This window comes from Solanum verrucosum, unplaced genomic scaffold (assembly GCF_900185275.1).
Source record: "Solanum verrucosum unplaced genomic scaffold, falcon-dt-bn FXZP01000287.1, whole genome shotgun sequence".
NCBI classification, from domain to species: Eukaryota; Viridiplantae; Streptophyta; class Magnoliopsida; order Solanales; family Solanaceae; genus Solanum; species Solanum verrucosum.
The window spans coordinates 1,828,816-1,850,032 of NW_026020292.1; the positions used below are offsets into that span (position 1 = coordinate 1,828,816).

At 30.2% G+C, this 21,217-nt stretch overlaps 1 protein-coding gene and 2 pseudogenes across 2 annotated transcripts in view; 2 read left to right on the top strand and 1 right to left on the bottom strand.

Moving 5' to 3' along the window:
- The window catches only part of LOC125834552 (probable disease resistance protein At4g27220), a 259,136-nt pseudogene that overhangs the window by 196,845 nt on the left and 41,074 nt on the right, over window positions 1–21,217 (top strand).
- Window positions 1–21,217, top strand: part of LOC125834553 (auxin response factor 8-like) — a 771,942-nt gene that overhangs the window by 96,585 nt on the left and 654,140 nt on the right. The window lies entirely within an intron of this gene.
- Window positions 3,000–9,060, bottom strand: LOC125834591 (protein RGF1 INDUCIBLE TRANSCRIPTION FACTOR 1-like; annotated as a pseudogene).

Below are 21,217 nucleotides of genomic sequence, written 5' to 3' on the forward strand. Positions count from 1 at the left end.
TTTTTTAGTCAAACTCTTATTATGAAGAGCTTTTTGAGAGAGATTGCTTTAATCATTCCTAATAAGCTTAGGCGAATCTGAATTAGTAGGCTTTGGATGATTAATAAAAAAAAAGAAGTTAACAATTTTAGCTCAACCTAACAATTGGGCTGGTTGGGTCCAAATTGGTCCATTAAAGGTCAGCCTTAACGGTCTCGATTCTAGGCCAGACTGAGTTACCCTTAGGTCTGGTTTAGGGGTTGGGGTTTTGGGAGAAAATACTAGTTCACCCAACCCTTGCCTCTTATGGGGTTAGTCGGGTTTAATGGGTCAAATTAATATTCTTTTTCATATTATATTATAACTTTGTATTAATATTTGAAATTATTGAATTTTGTACTTTGTAAGAGGACATAAATTATGAATAAAACCTCAAAGGGTTAATGAGCTTTCAATTTTTTTTATTGATAACAAAAAATTTATATAAAACTTAGAACTAGATTTACTACTTGTATGAAAAAAATTGAAAAAAAAAAAAAAGAAGAGAAAAATCAAACTTTAAGATATCACCAAAACCATCGTCTTCTCTACCTCTATATGGGTGTCTTTATAAACCCTCGATCTAATATTTATATTTTTTAATACAAAATTTACATTGAACTCTATATGTATCTTCTATTCGATCATATAATAATCTCACATCATTTTTCTTCATTTTCAAGGGCTAAGCACATGATGATGTTGGACACAGTTTGCTTATCAAAGCACTGGAAAATACTTTTCAAATAATTAGCTAAACATAAATTATCATTTTTCTAAAAACTTATTTTAATAAAAATATTTCTCAAAATAAGAAGATTTTAGCCATTTGGCCAAATAGGCTGTAATATTGATCAGATCCATTCTCAAAATTAAACTTGTTCTTGCTATTTGCCAACTTTGGGATGACTAATTAAAACTTTATTTATTGTTAACAGAAATATAAGAGAGTAAGTGATATTGAAAGTAGAAAATGTTTATGTAAATTTAGGTTGACTAAGATTTGATTAAGAAGATTTCAGGTCGTAAAGCCTCATCTAACAAATGAAGAATTACTTGACTCATGATTAATTAGTGTGGTGGATAATTATTTGCAATTGATTGTTTTTTGATATAATTCCTTTTCCTCTTTTTCATATCTCATGTTTCCTTGGTGAATAGAATCATTCTATCCTGAGAGGATCTATTCCTTTAAATCTTGAGTACTAGAGGGGAATAATTTCCTTAAGGGGACATTGTGCATTCAATGGGGCTCGATTTTTTCCTTTCTGTTTCATTCTATTGTTACAGATTGTGGTATGTTTTTTACAGTTATTAATTTATGCTTATATTATTAATTGTTGTTTTTGAGTATATGTTATAAACTTTGTTATTTATGTTTATGTTTTTGATCGTTATGTTGAAGTAAAGATATGTTAATCAAGAGTTTGATGTAATCATTAGACTATTGGTGTCATGTATATGTAAATTAGAATTCTTAAACTCATAAAATAAATGACTGATCTTTATAGAGTTTTTAGTGGCTAAAAGATCTTTGGGATGTCCAAGAAGGGACTTTTGAGTGTTTAGAAGTTATGGTGGTTCCACACTACCTTGGAGTTTTAGTTATTCAACTTTCTATCTTATCGAGGCATTCAATCGATTAGTGACATTCAAAAAATAAAGGAATGTAGTGGAATGGTAAGAATTGTAGTCAACCTTAATCAAAAGTTTGGGTTCAAATGTTGGATTGGAGTCAATGAATTACCCCTCAAAGTAGGATGAATCTATATTAATCAAATATTAAAGAAATAATTATCTTCTTATAAACATTAGATTAAAAGTCGCAAAAAAAATAAAATCATATTGATCGAACCATAAACAACATACTTAGTTCTCATGGAGTGTATTACATTATTTAAGCATCCTCATTTGTAATATCATCATAGAGTGTATTACAAACTCTGTGATGATCAGAAAATACTTAGTTCTCTCTAGCTCTTATTTTCTTCACGATTGTTAGATAGCAGGAATTAGGTACTTCATTAGGATTAGTAAGGTAAGGCCTAGCCCCCCTTGCCTGTACTTGTCCCTATTGATATTTTTTATGTTTAATAAAAGACCGCTAGACACTGTCTAGTGGTAAATTTGTTGGGAAAAAAAAATCATAAACAACAAAACATGCCTTTTGGCTATCAAAGTAGTGTCATCGACTCTGAATGATTTTTGAATAAGGGACTTGCCAAGACATCATTTAATCCAAATCATTTGAGTGACATACGTTATTTCATTGAACTCCAAGAGATGTGTCTTTAAATTTTAATTAACCTATCAAGTACACAACTAATTATATAAGATGTATAATATTTAGATTATGTATGTAGAGGCCTTTAATAGGAGAAAAACTCTCACAATTGATGAATAAAATGTTTGTACCACTTTTTGAAAATATAAATATAGACAATGAAACAATTACATATCTCTTCTTAAGTCTTTGGTGATGAATAACTACAGTAAAATGAAGAATTAATAACAAAATGCATAAACACTTAGAATCAAATCTTTTTGGCTTTGAGATTAAAAAAATATTTCATTTCATCTTTGGATAAAATATTCTTGACAATTTATCATAGAGTTATACCCACTCGAAAACACTTATATTATCAAATGTTCAGAAGTAGTTTATTAACGTAGTTCACCACCGCGCGAAGAGCGGGCAATTTACCTAGTTAGAATGAAAACTTTGATGAAGACTTGATTTTTTCTTAGCCCGAGTAAGAACACTACCTTAATTAAAAATAAGAGGCTCTTTAAAAAGAGATCATGCGTCCACATTTACTTTTAACCACAATGACAATGCATGCAAGAAAATGAGGTTCTAAAAGTCTTAATTAAAACTAAAAATAGAAACCACATACGTTCTTCTAGTAGCAGCATAAAACCACAGTTGAAAATTCTTCAAGCAAAGTACTTCAAAATGATCAAATTAAAGCAAGGCATGCTTATTTTAAAGGAGCTCTGCGAGGAATTCCCTTCCTCTTGCGCTTCCGCTTCATCTCAGCAATCTTTCCCCATTTTGCTTCCACCTACAAATTCCATCATAACATATGTTATTCGCAAAAATATTTGTGTATTAACAGTGTAAATATATAATAATACTCTATCTGTTTCAATTTAAGTGTCTCGTTACTTTTTTTTATGTGTCTCAAAACGAGGGGGTTTCCCCTATATTTGGTGTAAAGACTCAAATCCAATATAACAATAACCACTTCTCAACTATACTAATAAAACTAAAGTTCAATTACAATTCCCAAAAGTAAAAGTAACAACTAAAACAGTAAAAACCCCAAACAAACATATAGAAATATCAAAAGTAAGACTAGAGATTAATTGAAGGAAGAAGGGAGATGAGAAAATACAGACACTTCAGAAAGGAGATGAGGAGAACTAGACTTTCACACAACAATAAGCCAAACCTATCTTTCCAACTTCTCTTCCTTTTAGACTGGTTGCTACATGGATCTCAATTCAACATTTGTGAAGGTCTTTCAATCTTATTTCTTGACCCAATAAATGATTTCGTGACGTCAAATTCCATGTTGTACTTGGGTTGATTCATAACATTTAGTACTTCATTTGTTCCAATTTATATGACACACTTTCGTTTTTTGTCAGTTTCAAAAATAATGATACAATTCTATATTTTCTAACAATTTAGCTTTAAAATACTCATTTTACCTTTAATGAGAGTTTTTAAGCAACACAAAACATCCATGATTTGTTTTGGACCATAAATTTCAAGTCTTTCTTTCTTTCTTAAAATCCATGTCAAGTCAGACAATATCACATAAATTGTGATGTAGGGAGTACGTTTTTTCAATTTCCACATTCTATTTAGGATTATTCAACAACAACAACAACAACAACATACCTAGTGATATCTAACAAATGAGGTCTGGAGAGGGTAGAATGTACTCAAACATTACCACTACCTCGTGGAAGTAAAGAGACTATTTTCGATCAAGCATAATTTCCAGAATTCAATTTTAAAAAAATATTAAATAATAAATTAAAAATCATCGCCAAACAACCACTTAATTTGAAATGGAGGGAGAGATATGTACCTGGCAAGCAATGCTACAGAATTGAAACTGTTCAGGGTCATGCAATCTCCTTTTGCAAGTGAGACAAGTAGGATCTCCAGCAATTAAAGAGCCAGACCCACAATGTGGCAGAGGATTCAAAGCAATTACCCATTTCTTGTTGCATCTGTATGGCTGCAAATAGAAAATTATATATATCTCATCACTAACATATAGATGCTAATTATGTAAAAAAAAAAAAAAAAACAATAAATCTTTGTTGTAAGACTATATATACATGTGTGAAATAAGCAATCATTGTGCAACCGGAAGAAAAACAACTTGAAGTTTAACTTCAAATGAAAATGTCTGAAGTTATATATGACTAAAGTTCAGATATTTTTGTATGAACTTCAAATAAAAATAGCTGAACTTCATCGATATGTACATGAACTTCAGGCAAACACAAGAAAATCATCTATATGTATCTTAAGTTCTAACAGAAAAAGATTAAACTTTAGTCATTTTGTTCAAGCTCAACTTCAAACAAATGGGTAGACTTGCAAATTTTTACCCACAATATGACTTAATTAGTGGGTCCAAACAGAGATGGCTCAAGAGAAGAGCTAGTAAAACACTTGCTTTTAGACAAAGGCCTCCAAAAAATTAATAGCGATTTTATGAATTTATTGTCACTTACAACAGAAGATTATAATAAAACGTACAAATTCTATATATGTGTATAAAAAACTATCTACTTTGAATTAAAAATCTCAAATTTTATATCAATAAATAAAATTTTTACAATAACATCCAAAATAATAATAAGTATAAACAAATGATTAACATCTCATTAGCTAATATTTAATTCTCACTCAAATATTCAAATAAATTAATGTTCAGAGTCTGCATCAATTCATAATCAATATAATCTCTTTTCATTTCTAGTTGTAACTGTCTATATCAATTTAAATCTACCTGAATTAATTTGCAGTCAATATACTTCTCCATCTGCTGGAGAGGAACAACGTCTTTGTAAACATGTCAATAAATCTTTAGCTGGTCATGATCATTGTGTTTGTTTGTAGAGATGCAATTCCTGCATAAATCTGAATCACATGTGATACAATACTTGCTCCGTTCATTCTTTTGAAGTTCATCATGCACCAAACATGCCCCAAAGAATGTCTTCTTCAAAAGTGGTCCTAGCCATGTTGGCATCTTCCTGCTAGGTTCCAATTCTCCCTACAAATATAATCATTACAATAATAGATTATGATATTTTCAATTGATCTGATTGAATTGCAAAAAGTATTTTCTCACTTTTCAAAATATAATAATCTTACCTGAAGTAATATTATCATCAAATATACATAGTTTAAGAAAATAAAAAATACATATCAAGCTAATTATCTTTAGAAACAGTCTTTCTCATTATTTGAACAGTAAATTTACTTGAAACGATATTGTCATCAAATATAAATATATCAAAAGAATTATGAAGAAAATAAAAAAATTCTTATCAAGCTAATTATCTCTTGAAACAGTCTTTCTCATTGTTTGAACAGTAAATTTACTTGAAACAATATTGTCATCAAATATACATATATCAAAATAATTATGAAGAACATAAAAAATACTTACTAAGCTAATTATCTCTTGAAACAGTCTTTCTCATTATTTGAACAGTAAATTTACTTGAAACGATATTATCATCAAATATACATATATCAAAAGAATAATGAACAAAATAACATATTTATCAAGCTAATTATCTATTAAGTGTCTCATCCAACAATTGTTTGATGAAGGTTAATGAACTTTAAAGGTTTAAAAATCTACTAAGGCTTGTTTAGAAATGAACCAAATCCAATCAATTGATTAAGTTTCATTGCTTCTTGTTAATGATGGGACTTAGCTAGTTTAGAGTTTAAGTTTTAGGAGAAACTAAAACTTCACTTCTTTCTAGTTGACTAAGTTCTAAGAACATCTACCTACATTTTATGTATAATCAGAAATGTATGTTAAGGTTTTCTTAGGATAATATTGAATGATGAAAAACTTTTAGTGTAACAGAAAAGAGAAACATTTTCATAAAATTCTGAGTTGATGACAATATCCATGTCAATGATTATTAAGGAACAAAAAAAATGAACCAAATCATATATATTTTTCGTCCACTTTCTCCTTGATATGTTGTCTGTGCGACTTAAAAGGTCGTTTACTAAATTATATCGAGAATACAATTTTAACTATAAATTCTTAAACTAATTATTCCATATGGGAGGTGGGCTAAAATAATTTCAAATTTGATAGGATAAGGTGGAATATCCAAGATTCTGTGTGGAATTAGATCTACGTTGCCAACAAATACATATTGATCTAATCTCAAACTTAAACATGGATATTTCATCTTATCTTGCACACCAAATGATCCTAGTACTCATGGAATTTGTTTAAACCTCATCCTTTATCTTTCCATCACAGAGAGAAACCACATCACCTACTATGAGCTTTTGTGACAGTTCATTTTTTTAGAGAGATATCTGGTATATTCAAAACACACTAATTTAGATTTGAATCACATAGATTCCTTTCATGGAGATTATTGGGAACGGAAATGTGCCTGGGGTTAAGAACAACGAAAAAACTGCCTTCTGTCTGTTGCCATGGAATGTATAGGTAGGGATTGTTTTATGCTTGAAAAGCCCATTTAGCGCTCTCTATCCCCTTTTTTTGGGATCCCCATGAACCGCTTTTTAGTATTTGAGGGGAAAATTTCCTTAACAAGCTTTCTCCATTTACAAAGTTCAAATGAGATATTAGTTAAGAATTAAGGAATTTCATCCATATGATCACACCCTTGATGATGCACACCAATAATAGAAGGAAAGTTGTGTAGAGCTAGGCTCAGTCACCTCACAAAACTTGAAAGAGGTGACATTGGCTGAATAAATAAATGATTATGAGACTCAAACAAACTTTTTACGACGTGTGAGCTTGATTCTTTTTATTTAGTCAAGCATAAGTATCAAATAAAGGAATGACTATGAGACTTAAGTAACCTTTTATTAGCTTTAATTTGATATCAGAAAATTTGGACGGTTCATCAAGTCTTTTATTGCCTCACCTCCCTTATAGGAATAGGGGTAATTTACAAATGGCTAATAAATTCGTCAATCGAAATATTAGGAACTAATATTTTGAATTTCTTCATTCGAAGTAAATTCTTCCAAACTCAAAATATTAAGATAGTGGAGTACCCTTGACCACAATGGATCTCTTACAAAGTATATTTCAATAGGCTTATTGAAAGGTCCTCTTGATGTGCATTCAATAAAAATCAAGCCTACGAATTCATCAATTTTGAGTCAGGTACCCTCACATAACTGACATAAAACTAGTATTTTCTCTTACATCCTACTATACATATAACAGAGTCTAGAGTTTACATGTGAATCAAAATTTTATTTTACTTCATCTTTTTATACTGATTTGTCAAGAAGCTGATGATATATTTATAGGTTGAAAAGAGGGTTTGAGATAAGACTCTAACATACTAGGAAGTTGGTTTGTAGCAAATAGGAAGTTGGCTTGACATGGTTAGGAGTGTTGTTGAAGTATAACTAGGGGCTCAAAATACATAGCCCGAATAAAGAGAGAAGCTCGGATCAAGTCCATACCAAGTTGAAAGAAAGAACTCAACAAAGACATAGAAAATAGGGTTTTATGGAATGATTTAGGGTAAAATGGTCATTTCATTCTATATCGTGAAAATGCTCCCTTTCTAACGTGAAAAGAATTGTAGAATGAACAACTAGAATACAAAACCGTTGAAAGTTTTACATATTCTAGATTCTATTAGAGAAAATTATATGTACATGACACCAAAGTAGATTATAGTCAAAATTACAAAACCGTTACACGTTTAATTTTACGATACAAACAAGTCGTTAAGGCACACGACGATTCCCGCCTCCCTTATAACATGACAAGAAAATGAGACATTATATCCTTTTACACATTAATACTTGCCTAAAAATTGTCATTTCTTTTTCTTGCCAAAATTATTGGGATGGCATCATTAGTGAATAACATTTCAGGAATTGTTACGATATATTCGTAAAAGAAAATTTGGGGTTGATGACTCAATTTTCTTTTTGTCTTTTATAATTTTGAACTACTTAAGCATATCATCATAAAGTGCAAAATAAATGTGTAATCATAGTATATCTAGTGCTCTCTAACTCTTATTTTATTCATGTTTGCTAATAATTAGTGGAGGTTTGTTACCTTATTAGGATATGTAAGTAAGGTCTAGTCCCTTGCTTCTACGTATCCTAACTAAGAATGTTTTATTAATAAAAAACTACTAGACATGTCTTATAAAATCGCCAAAAAAATCTTTTATTAATTTGTAAAGACATGTATACATATCTAACATGAAAGAGTTATCCAGAAAAGACTTTGAAATATAAAATCAAGAGTAAATTTAATGATTGAAATATTTAACTGTTACTTCACTCAATTATACCCTCTAATTAGTAGAAATTCTTGACTGATTAAAAGTTGTGCTATTGAAATAAATCTAAAAGAACAGTAAGAAGTAATTGTCTCAGGAAAACTTTCTAATATATACAATTTAGATCCAAATTCAGTCATAACACAGCTTCACATAGTAAATTTCTTGAAGATTCGCTATCTTTTATACAAATCAATTAAGAGGCTATCAAACATATAGTCAGCCTCATGAAATTTTATCAACAATCAAAGGAAAAAATAATTTTTCTATTTCCTTTTTGAAATACAAATGCATAAACAAAATGGTAAGAATTAAATCTCACACAAAAAACATAGAAATAAACAATCAATTTTGAATGAATTAAACAAAAAAATAGTAATTGAAAATTAGTAACGCTACACATATACACGTTTGTACCTGCTCATTTGTTTCAAAAGGTGATGAATCAGAGCTATTCATTTTTTTTCTTCCAATTTTCTCCTCTCTAGAGTGTATCGATTTTCTGAAAATGGCATTTGAAGAAGACACATAAAACTACTAGTAGCATTTTATTGCCAATGTATTGTTCCCTTGAAGTGAACTTAGTGGGCAAGACAACAATTGAAGTAATAAAGACAATTTTTTTAGTGAAATAAAATTTTGTATAGAAGAACATAAGGACAAATGGGGATATGTTCGATGAGGAAATGTGGAACATTTCTTCCAGTTTTACCCTTAAGATGAGAGGTGATGGATCCAAGGCAGATTTTCAAATCGATAGAATCTAGAGTTAATGAGGTCGAATTATATGTATGTAATGGACAATATTGTCATTTCATTTTGCTTGCCAAATAATGTGAACACAGAAAGATTTTGTAACTCTATGAGTTTTTTCCCTTATCTATTCTGGTCCTCCATTTTTAGTTTTTCCCCAAACAATCCTATATGTGAAGTCAAACTTTCTCACTTAAAGTTTCTCCAAGTAAGGGGTTTGTATACATCTATGATTTTACCATGTATGAGGTAATTAGATTTAGTAAATTTGAAATCAAGGCAAATTAGTAATTGTGTGTGTTAATTTTGATTTTTGCTTAAAAAGGAAAGAAATAAAAGGAAGAGGTAATTTATTTGATTCTCTCTTTACATGTCAAGCTTGTGAATGATTCAACAATATTATCTTGAGATGCATCTCATAATTTAAGTATGTGATAAATGGTCATCGAATCCATTAATATTTTTTTAGGTTGAAACTTGTTGATGTGTCAATAAAGTCGTGTAATGTAAATTGACAAGAAAATATTGCATATAAAATATAGAAATATTCTTAATCATGTTAGACCTTTAAAAAATTTATGCATATTTTGGTCATAATTGAAATATATATATCATGTTAAAAGGTGTTTTGGCTGACTTATGCCAATATATAGATCTCAAATATTTTTCTGAAAAAGATTAGAAACCAAATTGAAAAATCTTAAAGTTTAAGTGGACAAAAAGGATAAGAAAACCAATCTTTTATCAGCTTGGGACTAGTATCTTCCTTTGATACTAAAATATATAAAGTGACAAGAAACATAAAATGTGTTGTAAAGATTAAAAATAAAAGGTTGAAATGAGCAGATTTACCAAACTACCATTAGAGATAATGTAGGTGTAAGTGTCTTAATGAACTTTTCATTACTCTATATTTCTTGTTTATGTCTTGTTTGGTGGAAGATTATGCACCCTTTCCTACTCAACTATAATCCTTGGTGACCTTCGAGCTACATGTAGGTATTAGTGCAAGGGTTAACTCAGTTCTTATCGGAAATTCTTTTAATCAAACTCCTAATATGAAGAGCTTGTTTAGAGAGATCGTTTTAATCATTTCTAATAACTAATAAGCTTAGGCAAATCTGAATTAGTAAGTTTTGGATGATTAATAAAAAAAAGTTAACAATTTTAGCTTAACCACACTATTGGGCTAGTTGGGTTCAAAATGGTCCACTAAATGTCAGTCTTAACGGTCTCGATTCTAAGCTAGATTGGGTTATCTTTAGGTCTAATTTAGGGATTGGGATTTTGGGAGAAAATACTAGTTAGCCCAACCCTTGCCTCTTAAGGGGTTAGTCAGGTTTAATGGGTCAAACTAATATTCTTTTTCATACTATATTGTAACTTTGTATTAATATTTGAAATTATGCAACTTTGTACTTTGTAAGAGGACCATATGAATAAAACCTCAAAGGGTTAATAGCTTTCAATTTTATTTATTGATAACAAAATTTTTATATAAAACTTAGGACATGATTTATTACTTGTATGAAAAAAATTGAAAAAAAAGAAAAGAAGAAGAAGAGAAAATTCAAACTTTAGAGTATCACCAAAACAACGTTCTTGTCAACCTCTTTCAATATGAGGTCATTATTAACCATTGATCTCATATTTATATTTTTTAATACAAAATTTACATTGAACTTTGTATGTATTCTCTATTCGATCATATAATAATCTCACACCATTTTTCTTCATTTTCAGGGGCTAAGCACATGAGAGGTTGGACATAATCTGCTTATCAAAGTGCTTAAAAATACTTTTCAAATAATTAGCTAAACATAAATTATCATTTTTCTAAAAACTTATTTTATTAAAAATATTTCCAAAATAAGAATATTTTAGCCATTTGAGCTAGAAATGAAGAATTACTTGTATAGCTATATCCAGGTGTTCTTAATGCTTTTAATTGACTACAGATAGTCAATTAAGTAGTCTTGTAGTGTCCGAGGAGCTAATACAGAATCATTATTTGAGATTAAGTACTTGACCCATGATTAATTAGTGTGGTGGATAATTATTTGCAATTGATTGTTTCTTGATATAATTTGTTTTCCTGTTTTTCATATCTCGTGTTTCCTTTGCTTGTGAGGCCATCGAACATTTTACTTGTTTTCTAATTAGATTTATCTTTGTTAGATTTTAAATCAAGAAACAAATATTGAAAAAATGGTTTGGCTTTGCTTATTTAACGATGGAAACTTTAAATCCTATCACTTTTAGCCATTTATTCGAAAGGATATGAAAATCAATCACAATGATAAGTCTTTTCTTTAAAGATTTGTGTTCTGGAAAGTTGTTGGAGAGTAGTGTAGATAGGATGGAAGAAAATATTCATGTTATTACTACTAAGTTAGAAGATCTTTCCATGTGGTTTCTTTGATGTGATGGAAAATCTTCCAATTCACCTTGTACAAGAGGCTCGTTTCGGAGGTCCAGTTCAAACAAGATGGATGTATCCATTTGAGAGGCAATATTCAAATATTCACTAAGTTTATTTTTCCTTTATTAACATATATCATATCATATATCATATATTACTAAAAATGGGAACAAAACAAGTTAAAAGTTGAAATATCATTTTACCCCTACACTAAATAAAAATATTACAAAATAGCTAATCAATTAAATATTATATAGTACGTATATAATATTATTCTTATTATTATATTATACTATATTCTAAAAGTGAAAAGGTATTAAGTCAAAAATTAAAAGAAGAAAATATTCATAGAGAAATTGTTAGACATTCTTATTCTTTTTTAAAAAATTAGTTACAATTTTTTTATTAAAAAAATTGTATTTATTGTTAATTTTCTCCTTCAATTTACTTAACATAATCTCTCTCTCTCTCTCTCTCTCTCTCTATATATATATATATATAGTTGCCATTTTAATAATCTACTTTAAATTATGTTTTATTTCTAATTGCTTTATTTAAAAGATTAACTTCATAATTCACACCTTTTCATTTTCATAACTTCCACATCATAGTAAAGGATGGTGAATTAGAAAGACATTAATGTTTTCATGAAGTAACATACATTCATCTTAATGCATTAAATGGATTACAAATTTTGAGAAACTTTACACATTGGAATATACACAAGCCCTAAATTCCAATAACCAAAACCCCTCATTTCTTGGTTGCCTTAACACTTAGAAATAACTACAACCCCCCAAATTCTAATACCCTAAACCCCCTGATTTCTTTGCTTCATTAATAGAACATTTTCTAAGAACTAAAACCCCACATTTCTTGGCTGCATATTTCTCAATTATTGCATACCCTATGGTAGTTACATATACATTTATGATGGTTATTGCATACATATTTTTATTTTCTTCAGAAAAATGTTTTTTAAGCTTAATTAACACATTTGAATATATTTTTTAAAATTTTTTGTACGTCTTATATTATATATTTGTTATTTTTTTTAGTTTTGATTTTATGAAACTTATACCCTTTCATTTATTTATTATTTTCTCTTTTATTTGCTTTAAATATCCACCTTCACATCTCATATCTAATTACCTATTCAGTTGTTATTACTATTAATATATACCTATAACACTCAGACTTTTCATATTCACAATCTCTATATATTTAATTTAAGATTTTAAGATAACTTTTGGTGTTCCTCCAATTTTATTTATATAAATCATCTTCTTTGTTTCATGAAATTCTTAGGTATCCTTTTCATTCTATAGTTAAAGTAGTGAAACATTTATATCATTTTTGTTCTATTGATTAATTCTTTAGTTTGACTCGACAAAGAAGGATCTTGATTTTTTATTGGCTATGATAGAAGGAGTCGACAAGAAGTCGGAAAATTATGTACTATTTATGTATTTCCTGTTTACATCTATATTTTATGATTAAAGTCTTAAGAAAGATGAGTACATTGTATTTTATTTTTTTTGTATTTTTAATCTATTAGACTTTTTAAATTTAATTTTCTATGAATTTCTGATTGATTAGTCATTTGTGGCTTTATTGAAAGTTTGCTAACTACTGACCAAAATTCAAAACTTACAGTTGGATGCTTAAAAGAACTTGATTATAAATATTAAAATACGCTCCTTATTTGGTAACTCTTTGCCATATTTTAAAGATATGTTAGTAATTATATGCTGCATTTTATTACTCACTACATGCATGTTTTCATAAAATTTTAATTATGTCAACAAATCTATGAAAATTCTCATGGAACACACGTACAACGCACTTACCTAGAAACTAGTAATATCTAAAAAGGACCAAAGAGAAAAAGAATTTTTGGAAAGACATGTAGTGGGTGCATAAAAATCACATTAATTTATGTGTTTAAGCAATAAATTAAGGTGATAATAGATACATTCATTAATCATTATTAGTACAAAAGGTACATATATAGAATTAGACTTGGGGTGTGTTTGATATGAAGGAATATGTTTTTCTGGAAAACAAGTACATTTTTGACTTATTTTTTCATATTTGGTTGGTGAGTAGAAAATATTTTCCGGAAACGATTTTTTAATGTTTGATTTATGAATGAAAATTATTTTTGACAAAATATCTCTTTTTTTTACTAGAGAGTAGAAAATAATTTTTGAATTGAAATTGAAAAATATTTTTTTAAAATAAATTTAATTTTTTTTTGGGGGGTGGAGAGGGGTGGCCTGGGGAGGAGGGGTCAGGGTAGGGGTGAAAAACAAAAAAATGAAATTGAAAGTATTTTTTATAAAACAAACTTTAAATTTATTATTATTTGCGGGGGGGGGTCGAGCGTAGGGGTGGGGTGAAAAAAATTTGAAATTAAAAATATTTTTAAAAAATAAATATTAAATTTTTTATTTATTTTTTTGGGGGGGGGGATAGGGGCTGGAGAGAGGGGGGTCGGGGTGAGGGTGGGTAAAAAAATAAAAAAATTAAAGTTAAAAAATGTTTTTTTAAAATAAGCTTTAAATTTATTTTTTCAACAAAAAAAATTGTAATTTGAAGTTGGAGGAAAGTTTTGGAAAATGTTTTCCTAAGTTTTTGAAGGAAAGTCATTTTCCTTGAATTTGAGGAACATGAGTTGATTTGGAAACATTTTTCAAAACATTTTACCTAACCAAACATGAAAAAATTGGAAAACATTTTCCTTAAATTGAAGATTCTTCTAAAATGGGTGAAGATTTGAATGGTATGAGATTGATTCAATTCAAATTATCTTGAGCTCAACCCATAAAATTATCTTTAGCTCAAGAAACTAGAATTTCTTCCTTACATTTTTTTCACCCCTACCCTCGAACCCCCCCCCCCACAACGACCCCAACCGCCCACCCCCAAAAAAATTAGTTTGTTTTTAAAAAATATTTTTAATTTCAAAAATAATTTTCTACTCTAGTAAAAATAAAAGATATTTCTCAAAAATATTTTTCATTCATAAATCAAACACTAAAAATCTTTTCCGAAAAATATTTTCTACTCACCAACCAAACATGAGAAAATAAATCAAAAATCTACTTGTTTTCCAGAAAAACATTTTCTAGGAAAACATTTTCCTTCATACCAAACACACCCTTAGTCCTAACATTTACAACGTGTGAATTGTTGATCGTTTCTTGTTTACACCGTTTCTCGTTAATTTTCTTTCTACAATATATAGGGTGTGTTTGGTACGAAGGAAAACATTTTCTGGAAAATGTTTTTCAATTTTCTCATGTTTGGTTGGGTTAAATGTTTTGAAAAATGTTTCCAAATCAACTCATTTTCCTCAAATTTAAGGAAAATGACTTCCCTTCAAAACTTAAGGAAAACATTTTCCAAAACTCTCTTCCAACTTCAAACTATAATTATTTTTTTGTTGAAAAAATCAATTTATTTTGTCCCTACCCTCAAACCAGTCCCCCAACCAACCCCCCGAAAAAAAGTAATCTAAAACTTGTTTTTAAATTCAATTTTTTTACCCACCCTCACTCCTACCCCTACCCCTACCCCATCCCCTCCCAAAAAAATATTAAAAATTATTTTTAAAAGATATTTCTAATTTCAATTTTTTATTTTTTACCCCCACCCACTACCCTCGCTCCCCCTATCAATTTTTTATTGTTTTTAAAAAATATTTTCAACTTCAAATTTTTATTTTTTCATCCCGATCCTCAATCACCCACGCCCCCTCCCCGGCCTCGCCCCCCCGCCCCCAAAAAAAAATTGAGTTTGTTTTTAAAATATATTTTCAACTTCAAAATTTTATTTTTTCACCCCTACCCCCCCCCCCTCCCCTCTCACCACCCCTACCCAAAAAAAATAATTTAAGTTTGTTTTTAAAAAATATTTTCAATTTCAAAATTTTATTTTTTCACCCTACCTTGACCCCCCCCCCCTCACACACCTCCTACCCAGCCCCCCACCCACCCCACTCCCCACCCCAAAAAAAAAATTTAATTTGTTTTTAAAAAATATTTTCAACTTCAAAATTTCATTTTTTCACCCTACCCTTGACCCCCCCCCCACCTCCTACCCAGCCCCCCACACCTCTCCAAAAAAATTTAAGTTTGTTTTTAAAATATTTTCAATTTCAAAATTTCATTTTTTCACCCCTACCCTCGACCCCCCACGCACCCACCCCTTACCACCCCTCAGCCCTCCCCCCCAAATTTAAGTTTGTTTTTAGAAAATATTTTCTTAAGTTTGTTTTTCAAAAAATATTTTCAATTTCAAAATTTCATTTTTTTCACCCCTACCCAGCCCCACCACCCCACCCACCCCCTACCAGCACCCCCCTCCTCCCCACCACCCCCCAAAAAAAATTTAAGTTTGTTTTTAAAAAATATTTTCAACTTCAAAATTTTATTTTTTCACCCCAACCAGCCCCCATCCCCCACCCCCCAAAAAAAAATTTAAGTTTGTTTTTAAAAATATTTTCAACTTCAAAATTTCAATTTTTCACCCCTACCCTCAACCTACCCCCCACTCCACCCCAAAAATATTTAAGTTCGTTTTTAAAAAATATTTTCAATTTCAAAAATTATTTTTCTACCCTAGTAAAAATAAAAGAAAAAAAAATTCATTCACAAATCAAACACTAAAAATCTTTTTCAAAAAATATTTTCTACTCACCAACCAAACATGAGAAAATAAGTAAAAAATCAATTTGTTTTTCAGGAAAACATTTTCCTTCATACCAAACACACCCATATCTCTCTTCTTCTTCTTCTTCTTTCTTTTCTACTCCTCTGTTTTCTTTTCTTTTTTATTTGTAGACTTGTATGGCAACAAGAAGTCATCTCAGTTATTCGAGACGACTACTACTACAAATTACAATAGAGGAATTGTTGGCGGTGGAAAGGAATCACAATAGTAAACCAGTTTACAACAAGAAAGGATTAAAGATTGGGTTCAAGAAAACCTTCCGTTTTGATGAAAAAAACCATGTCTTTTGTTTGCCCAATTGTATATATTTTTTAATTTTATCTGTCAATGCACTTTCACTTTTCTTTTTACATCAGTCCTTTACTTTGTGGTTTAGAATTATTTTTTTATAAAAATAATTCCTTATACATGAAAAGAAAACTGCACTATTTAGGGGGGGGGGGGAATGTCATTAATGGTCAGGAAATTTTCGCATATAATCACTCAATAATAAGTTAATTATGTTTCATAGCTATAGTTTGCTAATTACGATTCGTAGCTACATGTTAGAGGGAGGAGAGAGGCGAACGAGATTGAGAGAAGGAGGAGAGAGGCGAGCGAGACTGAAAGAGGGAGGAGAGATGGGAGCGAGAGAAGGTAGAGAGTGGAGATAAGCTAATTATATTTGTGTGTGTGTTAGCTAATTAACTACTATATGTTTGTTTATCCGCGTAATTTTCTCTTAATAGTTAGCTGCAAATCAACATTGAGGCCCATTACCTCAATTGGTTAGAGCGTCGTGCTAATAACGCGAAGGTCGCATGTTAGAGACCTACGTACATGGCCCAGGCCATCTTGTGTTTTTATAAAGTTTTGTTAAATTGGTCATGATCGGCTTATTCTTAATAATTTTAACATATTATATTTAATTTTTATAATTTAAAATGAGTTAAAATTGAAGATTAACTTGGGTTCAATCAAAGGCGTATGCAGAAGAGGGTCACTGGGTTCACGTAAACCCATGCTCCCCTCCCAAAATCATATATAGTAGTGTTATATATTTTAATTTTTTGTTAAATATAAATGTGTGACCCCACACACGAAGTATCATATAATGTGAAAATGATTGGGTGCACCTCTTAGTGAGGTTAGAAATTTGAATATTATATCTATCTTCTTCTTCTTTTCTTTCTAAAACTGGATAACACTTCTCTAAGTGGGCATTGATAGCACTTTTGGCGTTTTAATTAATTAAACATTTCAATTTTAGACCTATTATTTTAAAATTTTAATTTTTTTCAATGATAAGAACGTAAATGTCATATACCGATTGGATCCACTTTTTCATAATAATGCACCCATCATTTCGAAATCCTGAATACGTCTCTGGGTTCAATTGAAGATTCTTCTAAAATGGGTGAAGATTTGAATGATATGATATTGATTCAATTCAAATTATCTTTAGCTCAAGAAACTGTGGAATTTCTTCCTCACATTTTACAGCAGTGGGTTGGTGCTCTCACTTGCATATACACACATTCACGAAAAAGAGATAATTATACTTATATATACAGGCTGTCATCAACACACAAAAATCATGAACTTTGGGGTAAAAAACTTAACTTTCTAACTGAAATTGTAGATGTCGGGCGTGGGGAAGAATTTAGTTCCTCACTATGATAGTCTTACATACCTTAAACGCCCCACAAAAATCTTGAAGAAGAACCTTAACCTGATGAAGAGTCCTTTCTTGAAATTCTTGGATTCATTTCTTGAAAATCCTATGTTTTTTATGGTAGATTGTTGCTTAGGATACATAACTAGAAGTCAAAATCACTAGAAAATTGTGAGAGTATTCTTATCTTGATTTGGAAGGAATATTTCTTAATGGATTTTCTCAAAAATCAGGTCTTGAATCCTAGAATTGAATTTTTGATATTTACTAGAGATAGGAAGATAATTTGATGTTAGAATCTTGTAGAAATTCTAGGACTTATGTTGTAAGATCATGGAGAATACTTACCATGACTTAGTAGGGTTTAAGAGTGCTCTTGGGGGCTGTTGGGGTCGACCAAAAAGTGAAAATTGAGGGGGGAAAACTCAAAATAGCGTTTTTATTAAATCTATAAACTTTGATATACAACTGATATATATGATAAACGGGTGATATACACGGGACTGTAGAATGATACACAACTCATGGATTGGTTTCTTGGAATTCATGCGAGAACTTTAAGCCTCTGATTCAATTCCATGAGCTAGAACCACGACTCTTAAATGGTTTCACGGACGGTAGTTTTCAATTCGTGGAAATTGGGAACGGAATTCTCAGATTGGAGTATTTGTAGTAAAACGGTCGTAACTTTTTACTCTGGACTTAGATTGATGCAAACTTGGTGGAGTTGGAAAGAAGACTCGAAACCCTTTAATTTGATAGCTAATGAGACACATAACTCTGCATATTCTAAGAGATATATGATCGTTTGAAGTTGACTCAAGTAAAATCTTGTAGCGAAACTCAATCGATAAGGAAGCTTCCAACTCAACTTTGTGCCAGAGAATTTCTAGATCTTAATTTACATCTTACCACACTTAGAAATTGGATCTTAACACCTATGCATCATTAGAAATTTATCCGATACGGGTCTATACGCATATGAAAATTATTCAGATCTTAGCTTAGAAATTTTTGGGGTATTACAATTTTAGAACGACCCAGAAAGAAAGTTAGGTCTGCTTTATTATATGCTTGGACCACCAAAACAAATTAGCTATATACTTCTAAATAGAAGTTCTAAGTATGAAATGTATTATTCTTAATTAACATAAATTAATTCCCACACGACAAGTAATGAATCCCTTACATGAAACCAACACATTTTACTTAAATGTATAATTGATTGGAATTTAACTTCTATACACTGAAAGTGTAATCACCTAATTAAGCATAGTTGCACATTCCATAAGAGCATGAACTTCCTTTTTTGCATACATTGTTGCACTTGCCACAATGCTTCTTGTTAACATATATGTTCACACACCACCCTTGGCAGCATATCTCAGAGTACTTGCACTTGTTACCACATTTACCACAATTGGATCTATCATTGAAGACGTTCACGCATTGTTTTTTGCAACAATCTGGCCCGCGGCTGCCCTTTGCAGCACAAACCCTAGGGTATTTATCACACGTTGCAACATATCGTTGTTTTGGGGAAAGAAAAGAGGTCTTTCCTCGCGAATAAGATGCATCTAGGCCTTCAAGGTGTAATTCTTGACTAGACAATGAAGGAAAGAGAGCAATTATTATGGAAATTGATAGTAAGATAACAAACAAGAACTTGAATGAATTCATATTATAGTAATTAAGGAGTTTTGTAATATTTAAAGTTTGATCACTAGCTTGATTTGAAAATAGAAGGAGAATATACTAAGTGGTATTTATAGGGAAATTTTTTTTGTGAAGAATGAAATTTGGTTTAATGGTAGTCTCTATCAGTGTGAATATTGTTACACCAATATTCAAGTCATGAAAGTTTGGCCTAAGAAGGAATGGAATTACTGGAAAACTTGAATTATGTTTATGTAAATAAGGAAAAAGGAGATGAACCTTGAAATTGTTGTAGGGCAAGTGGCTATAGTGACAATTAACGATGTTAAGAGGAAATTTCTTATGTTGATTTCTAAATCTACAGATATTGTTTGAGCTCATGAGGTAGTAAAGGTGATTTATTCCCAAGTCAAAATGTCATTAGTTAAACTGAAAAATCACCTTTAGATATATGGCTTGAAGAAAGTGTATAATTAAATCAAATGTCTCCTCTCTTTTTTTATTTTGTTTGAGAAATTTTAGTAACTCAGTTGATTTGCTATCTGAACTTTCACCTTGTTGATGAAGGTTCAATTCTCCATCTTGTAATTCCTCCTCAATTTCTCCATCCCTTACCTCCAATTTTTTAAAAAGAAAATTTTAATCATTTTGTTCCAATTGGTTTGACACATTTTATTTATCGAGGTTTAATCAATGATCAACTTTTGTAGCTAAACATCGGGCACTAGACGTAAATTTATTTTTCTAATTAAAAATTCTAGTTTTGGAAATTATATATGCAGAGAGGAATATAGTCAAAAGTTAATTAGTTTGATTCTCAACCAGCATGAATTTTTAATATTTTTGAACTAAGTGAATACCTTGATTTCACACAAGAAAAAGAAGATCAAGATTGATAGTTCATGATCCCCCTTAGGTCTATTTCACATTTATTGCCACCTTGTTTTGTGATCATTTTTGTTTTTGCAAGTAGTAACTAGTTTTGTAGTTACTTCTTATTCAATTCTCAATTGTAATAGAGAGTAAGATCTAGTCCTTCCTCTTTAGATGTATCTTTTCTTAGGGTTACAATATAACTGTGACTCAATTTGATTAAAAAAAATTAGGCCCTAAATATCACATATAAGACATGTCACTCAAATTTCAACAAGATGGTTCCTCTCTCTTTTCTCTGTGTTTTCCTTTTTCCTGCATGTGATCTTTTATCAAGGGAAAATGCTTAAATATGACATCGAACTTTGAGAAAAGGCTCATTTATATCATTCGTTAAAAATTTGGCTCATTTATATCATTATCATTTGAAAAAAGGCTCATTCATATCATTATTTGTTAATTAAAATGCCATATATATGAGCCAAATTTTCAACTTATGACATAGATGAGCCTTTTTTCAA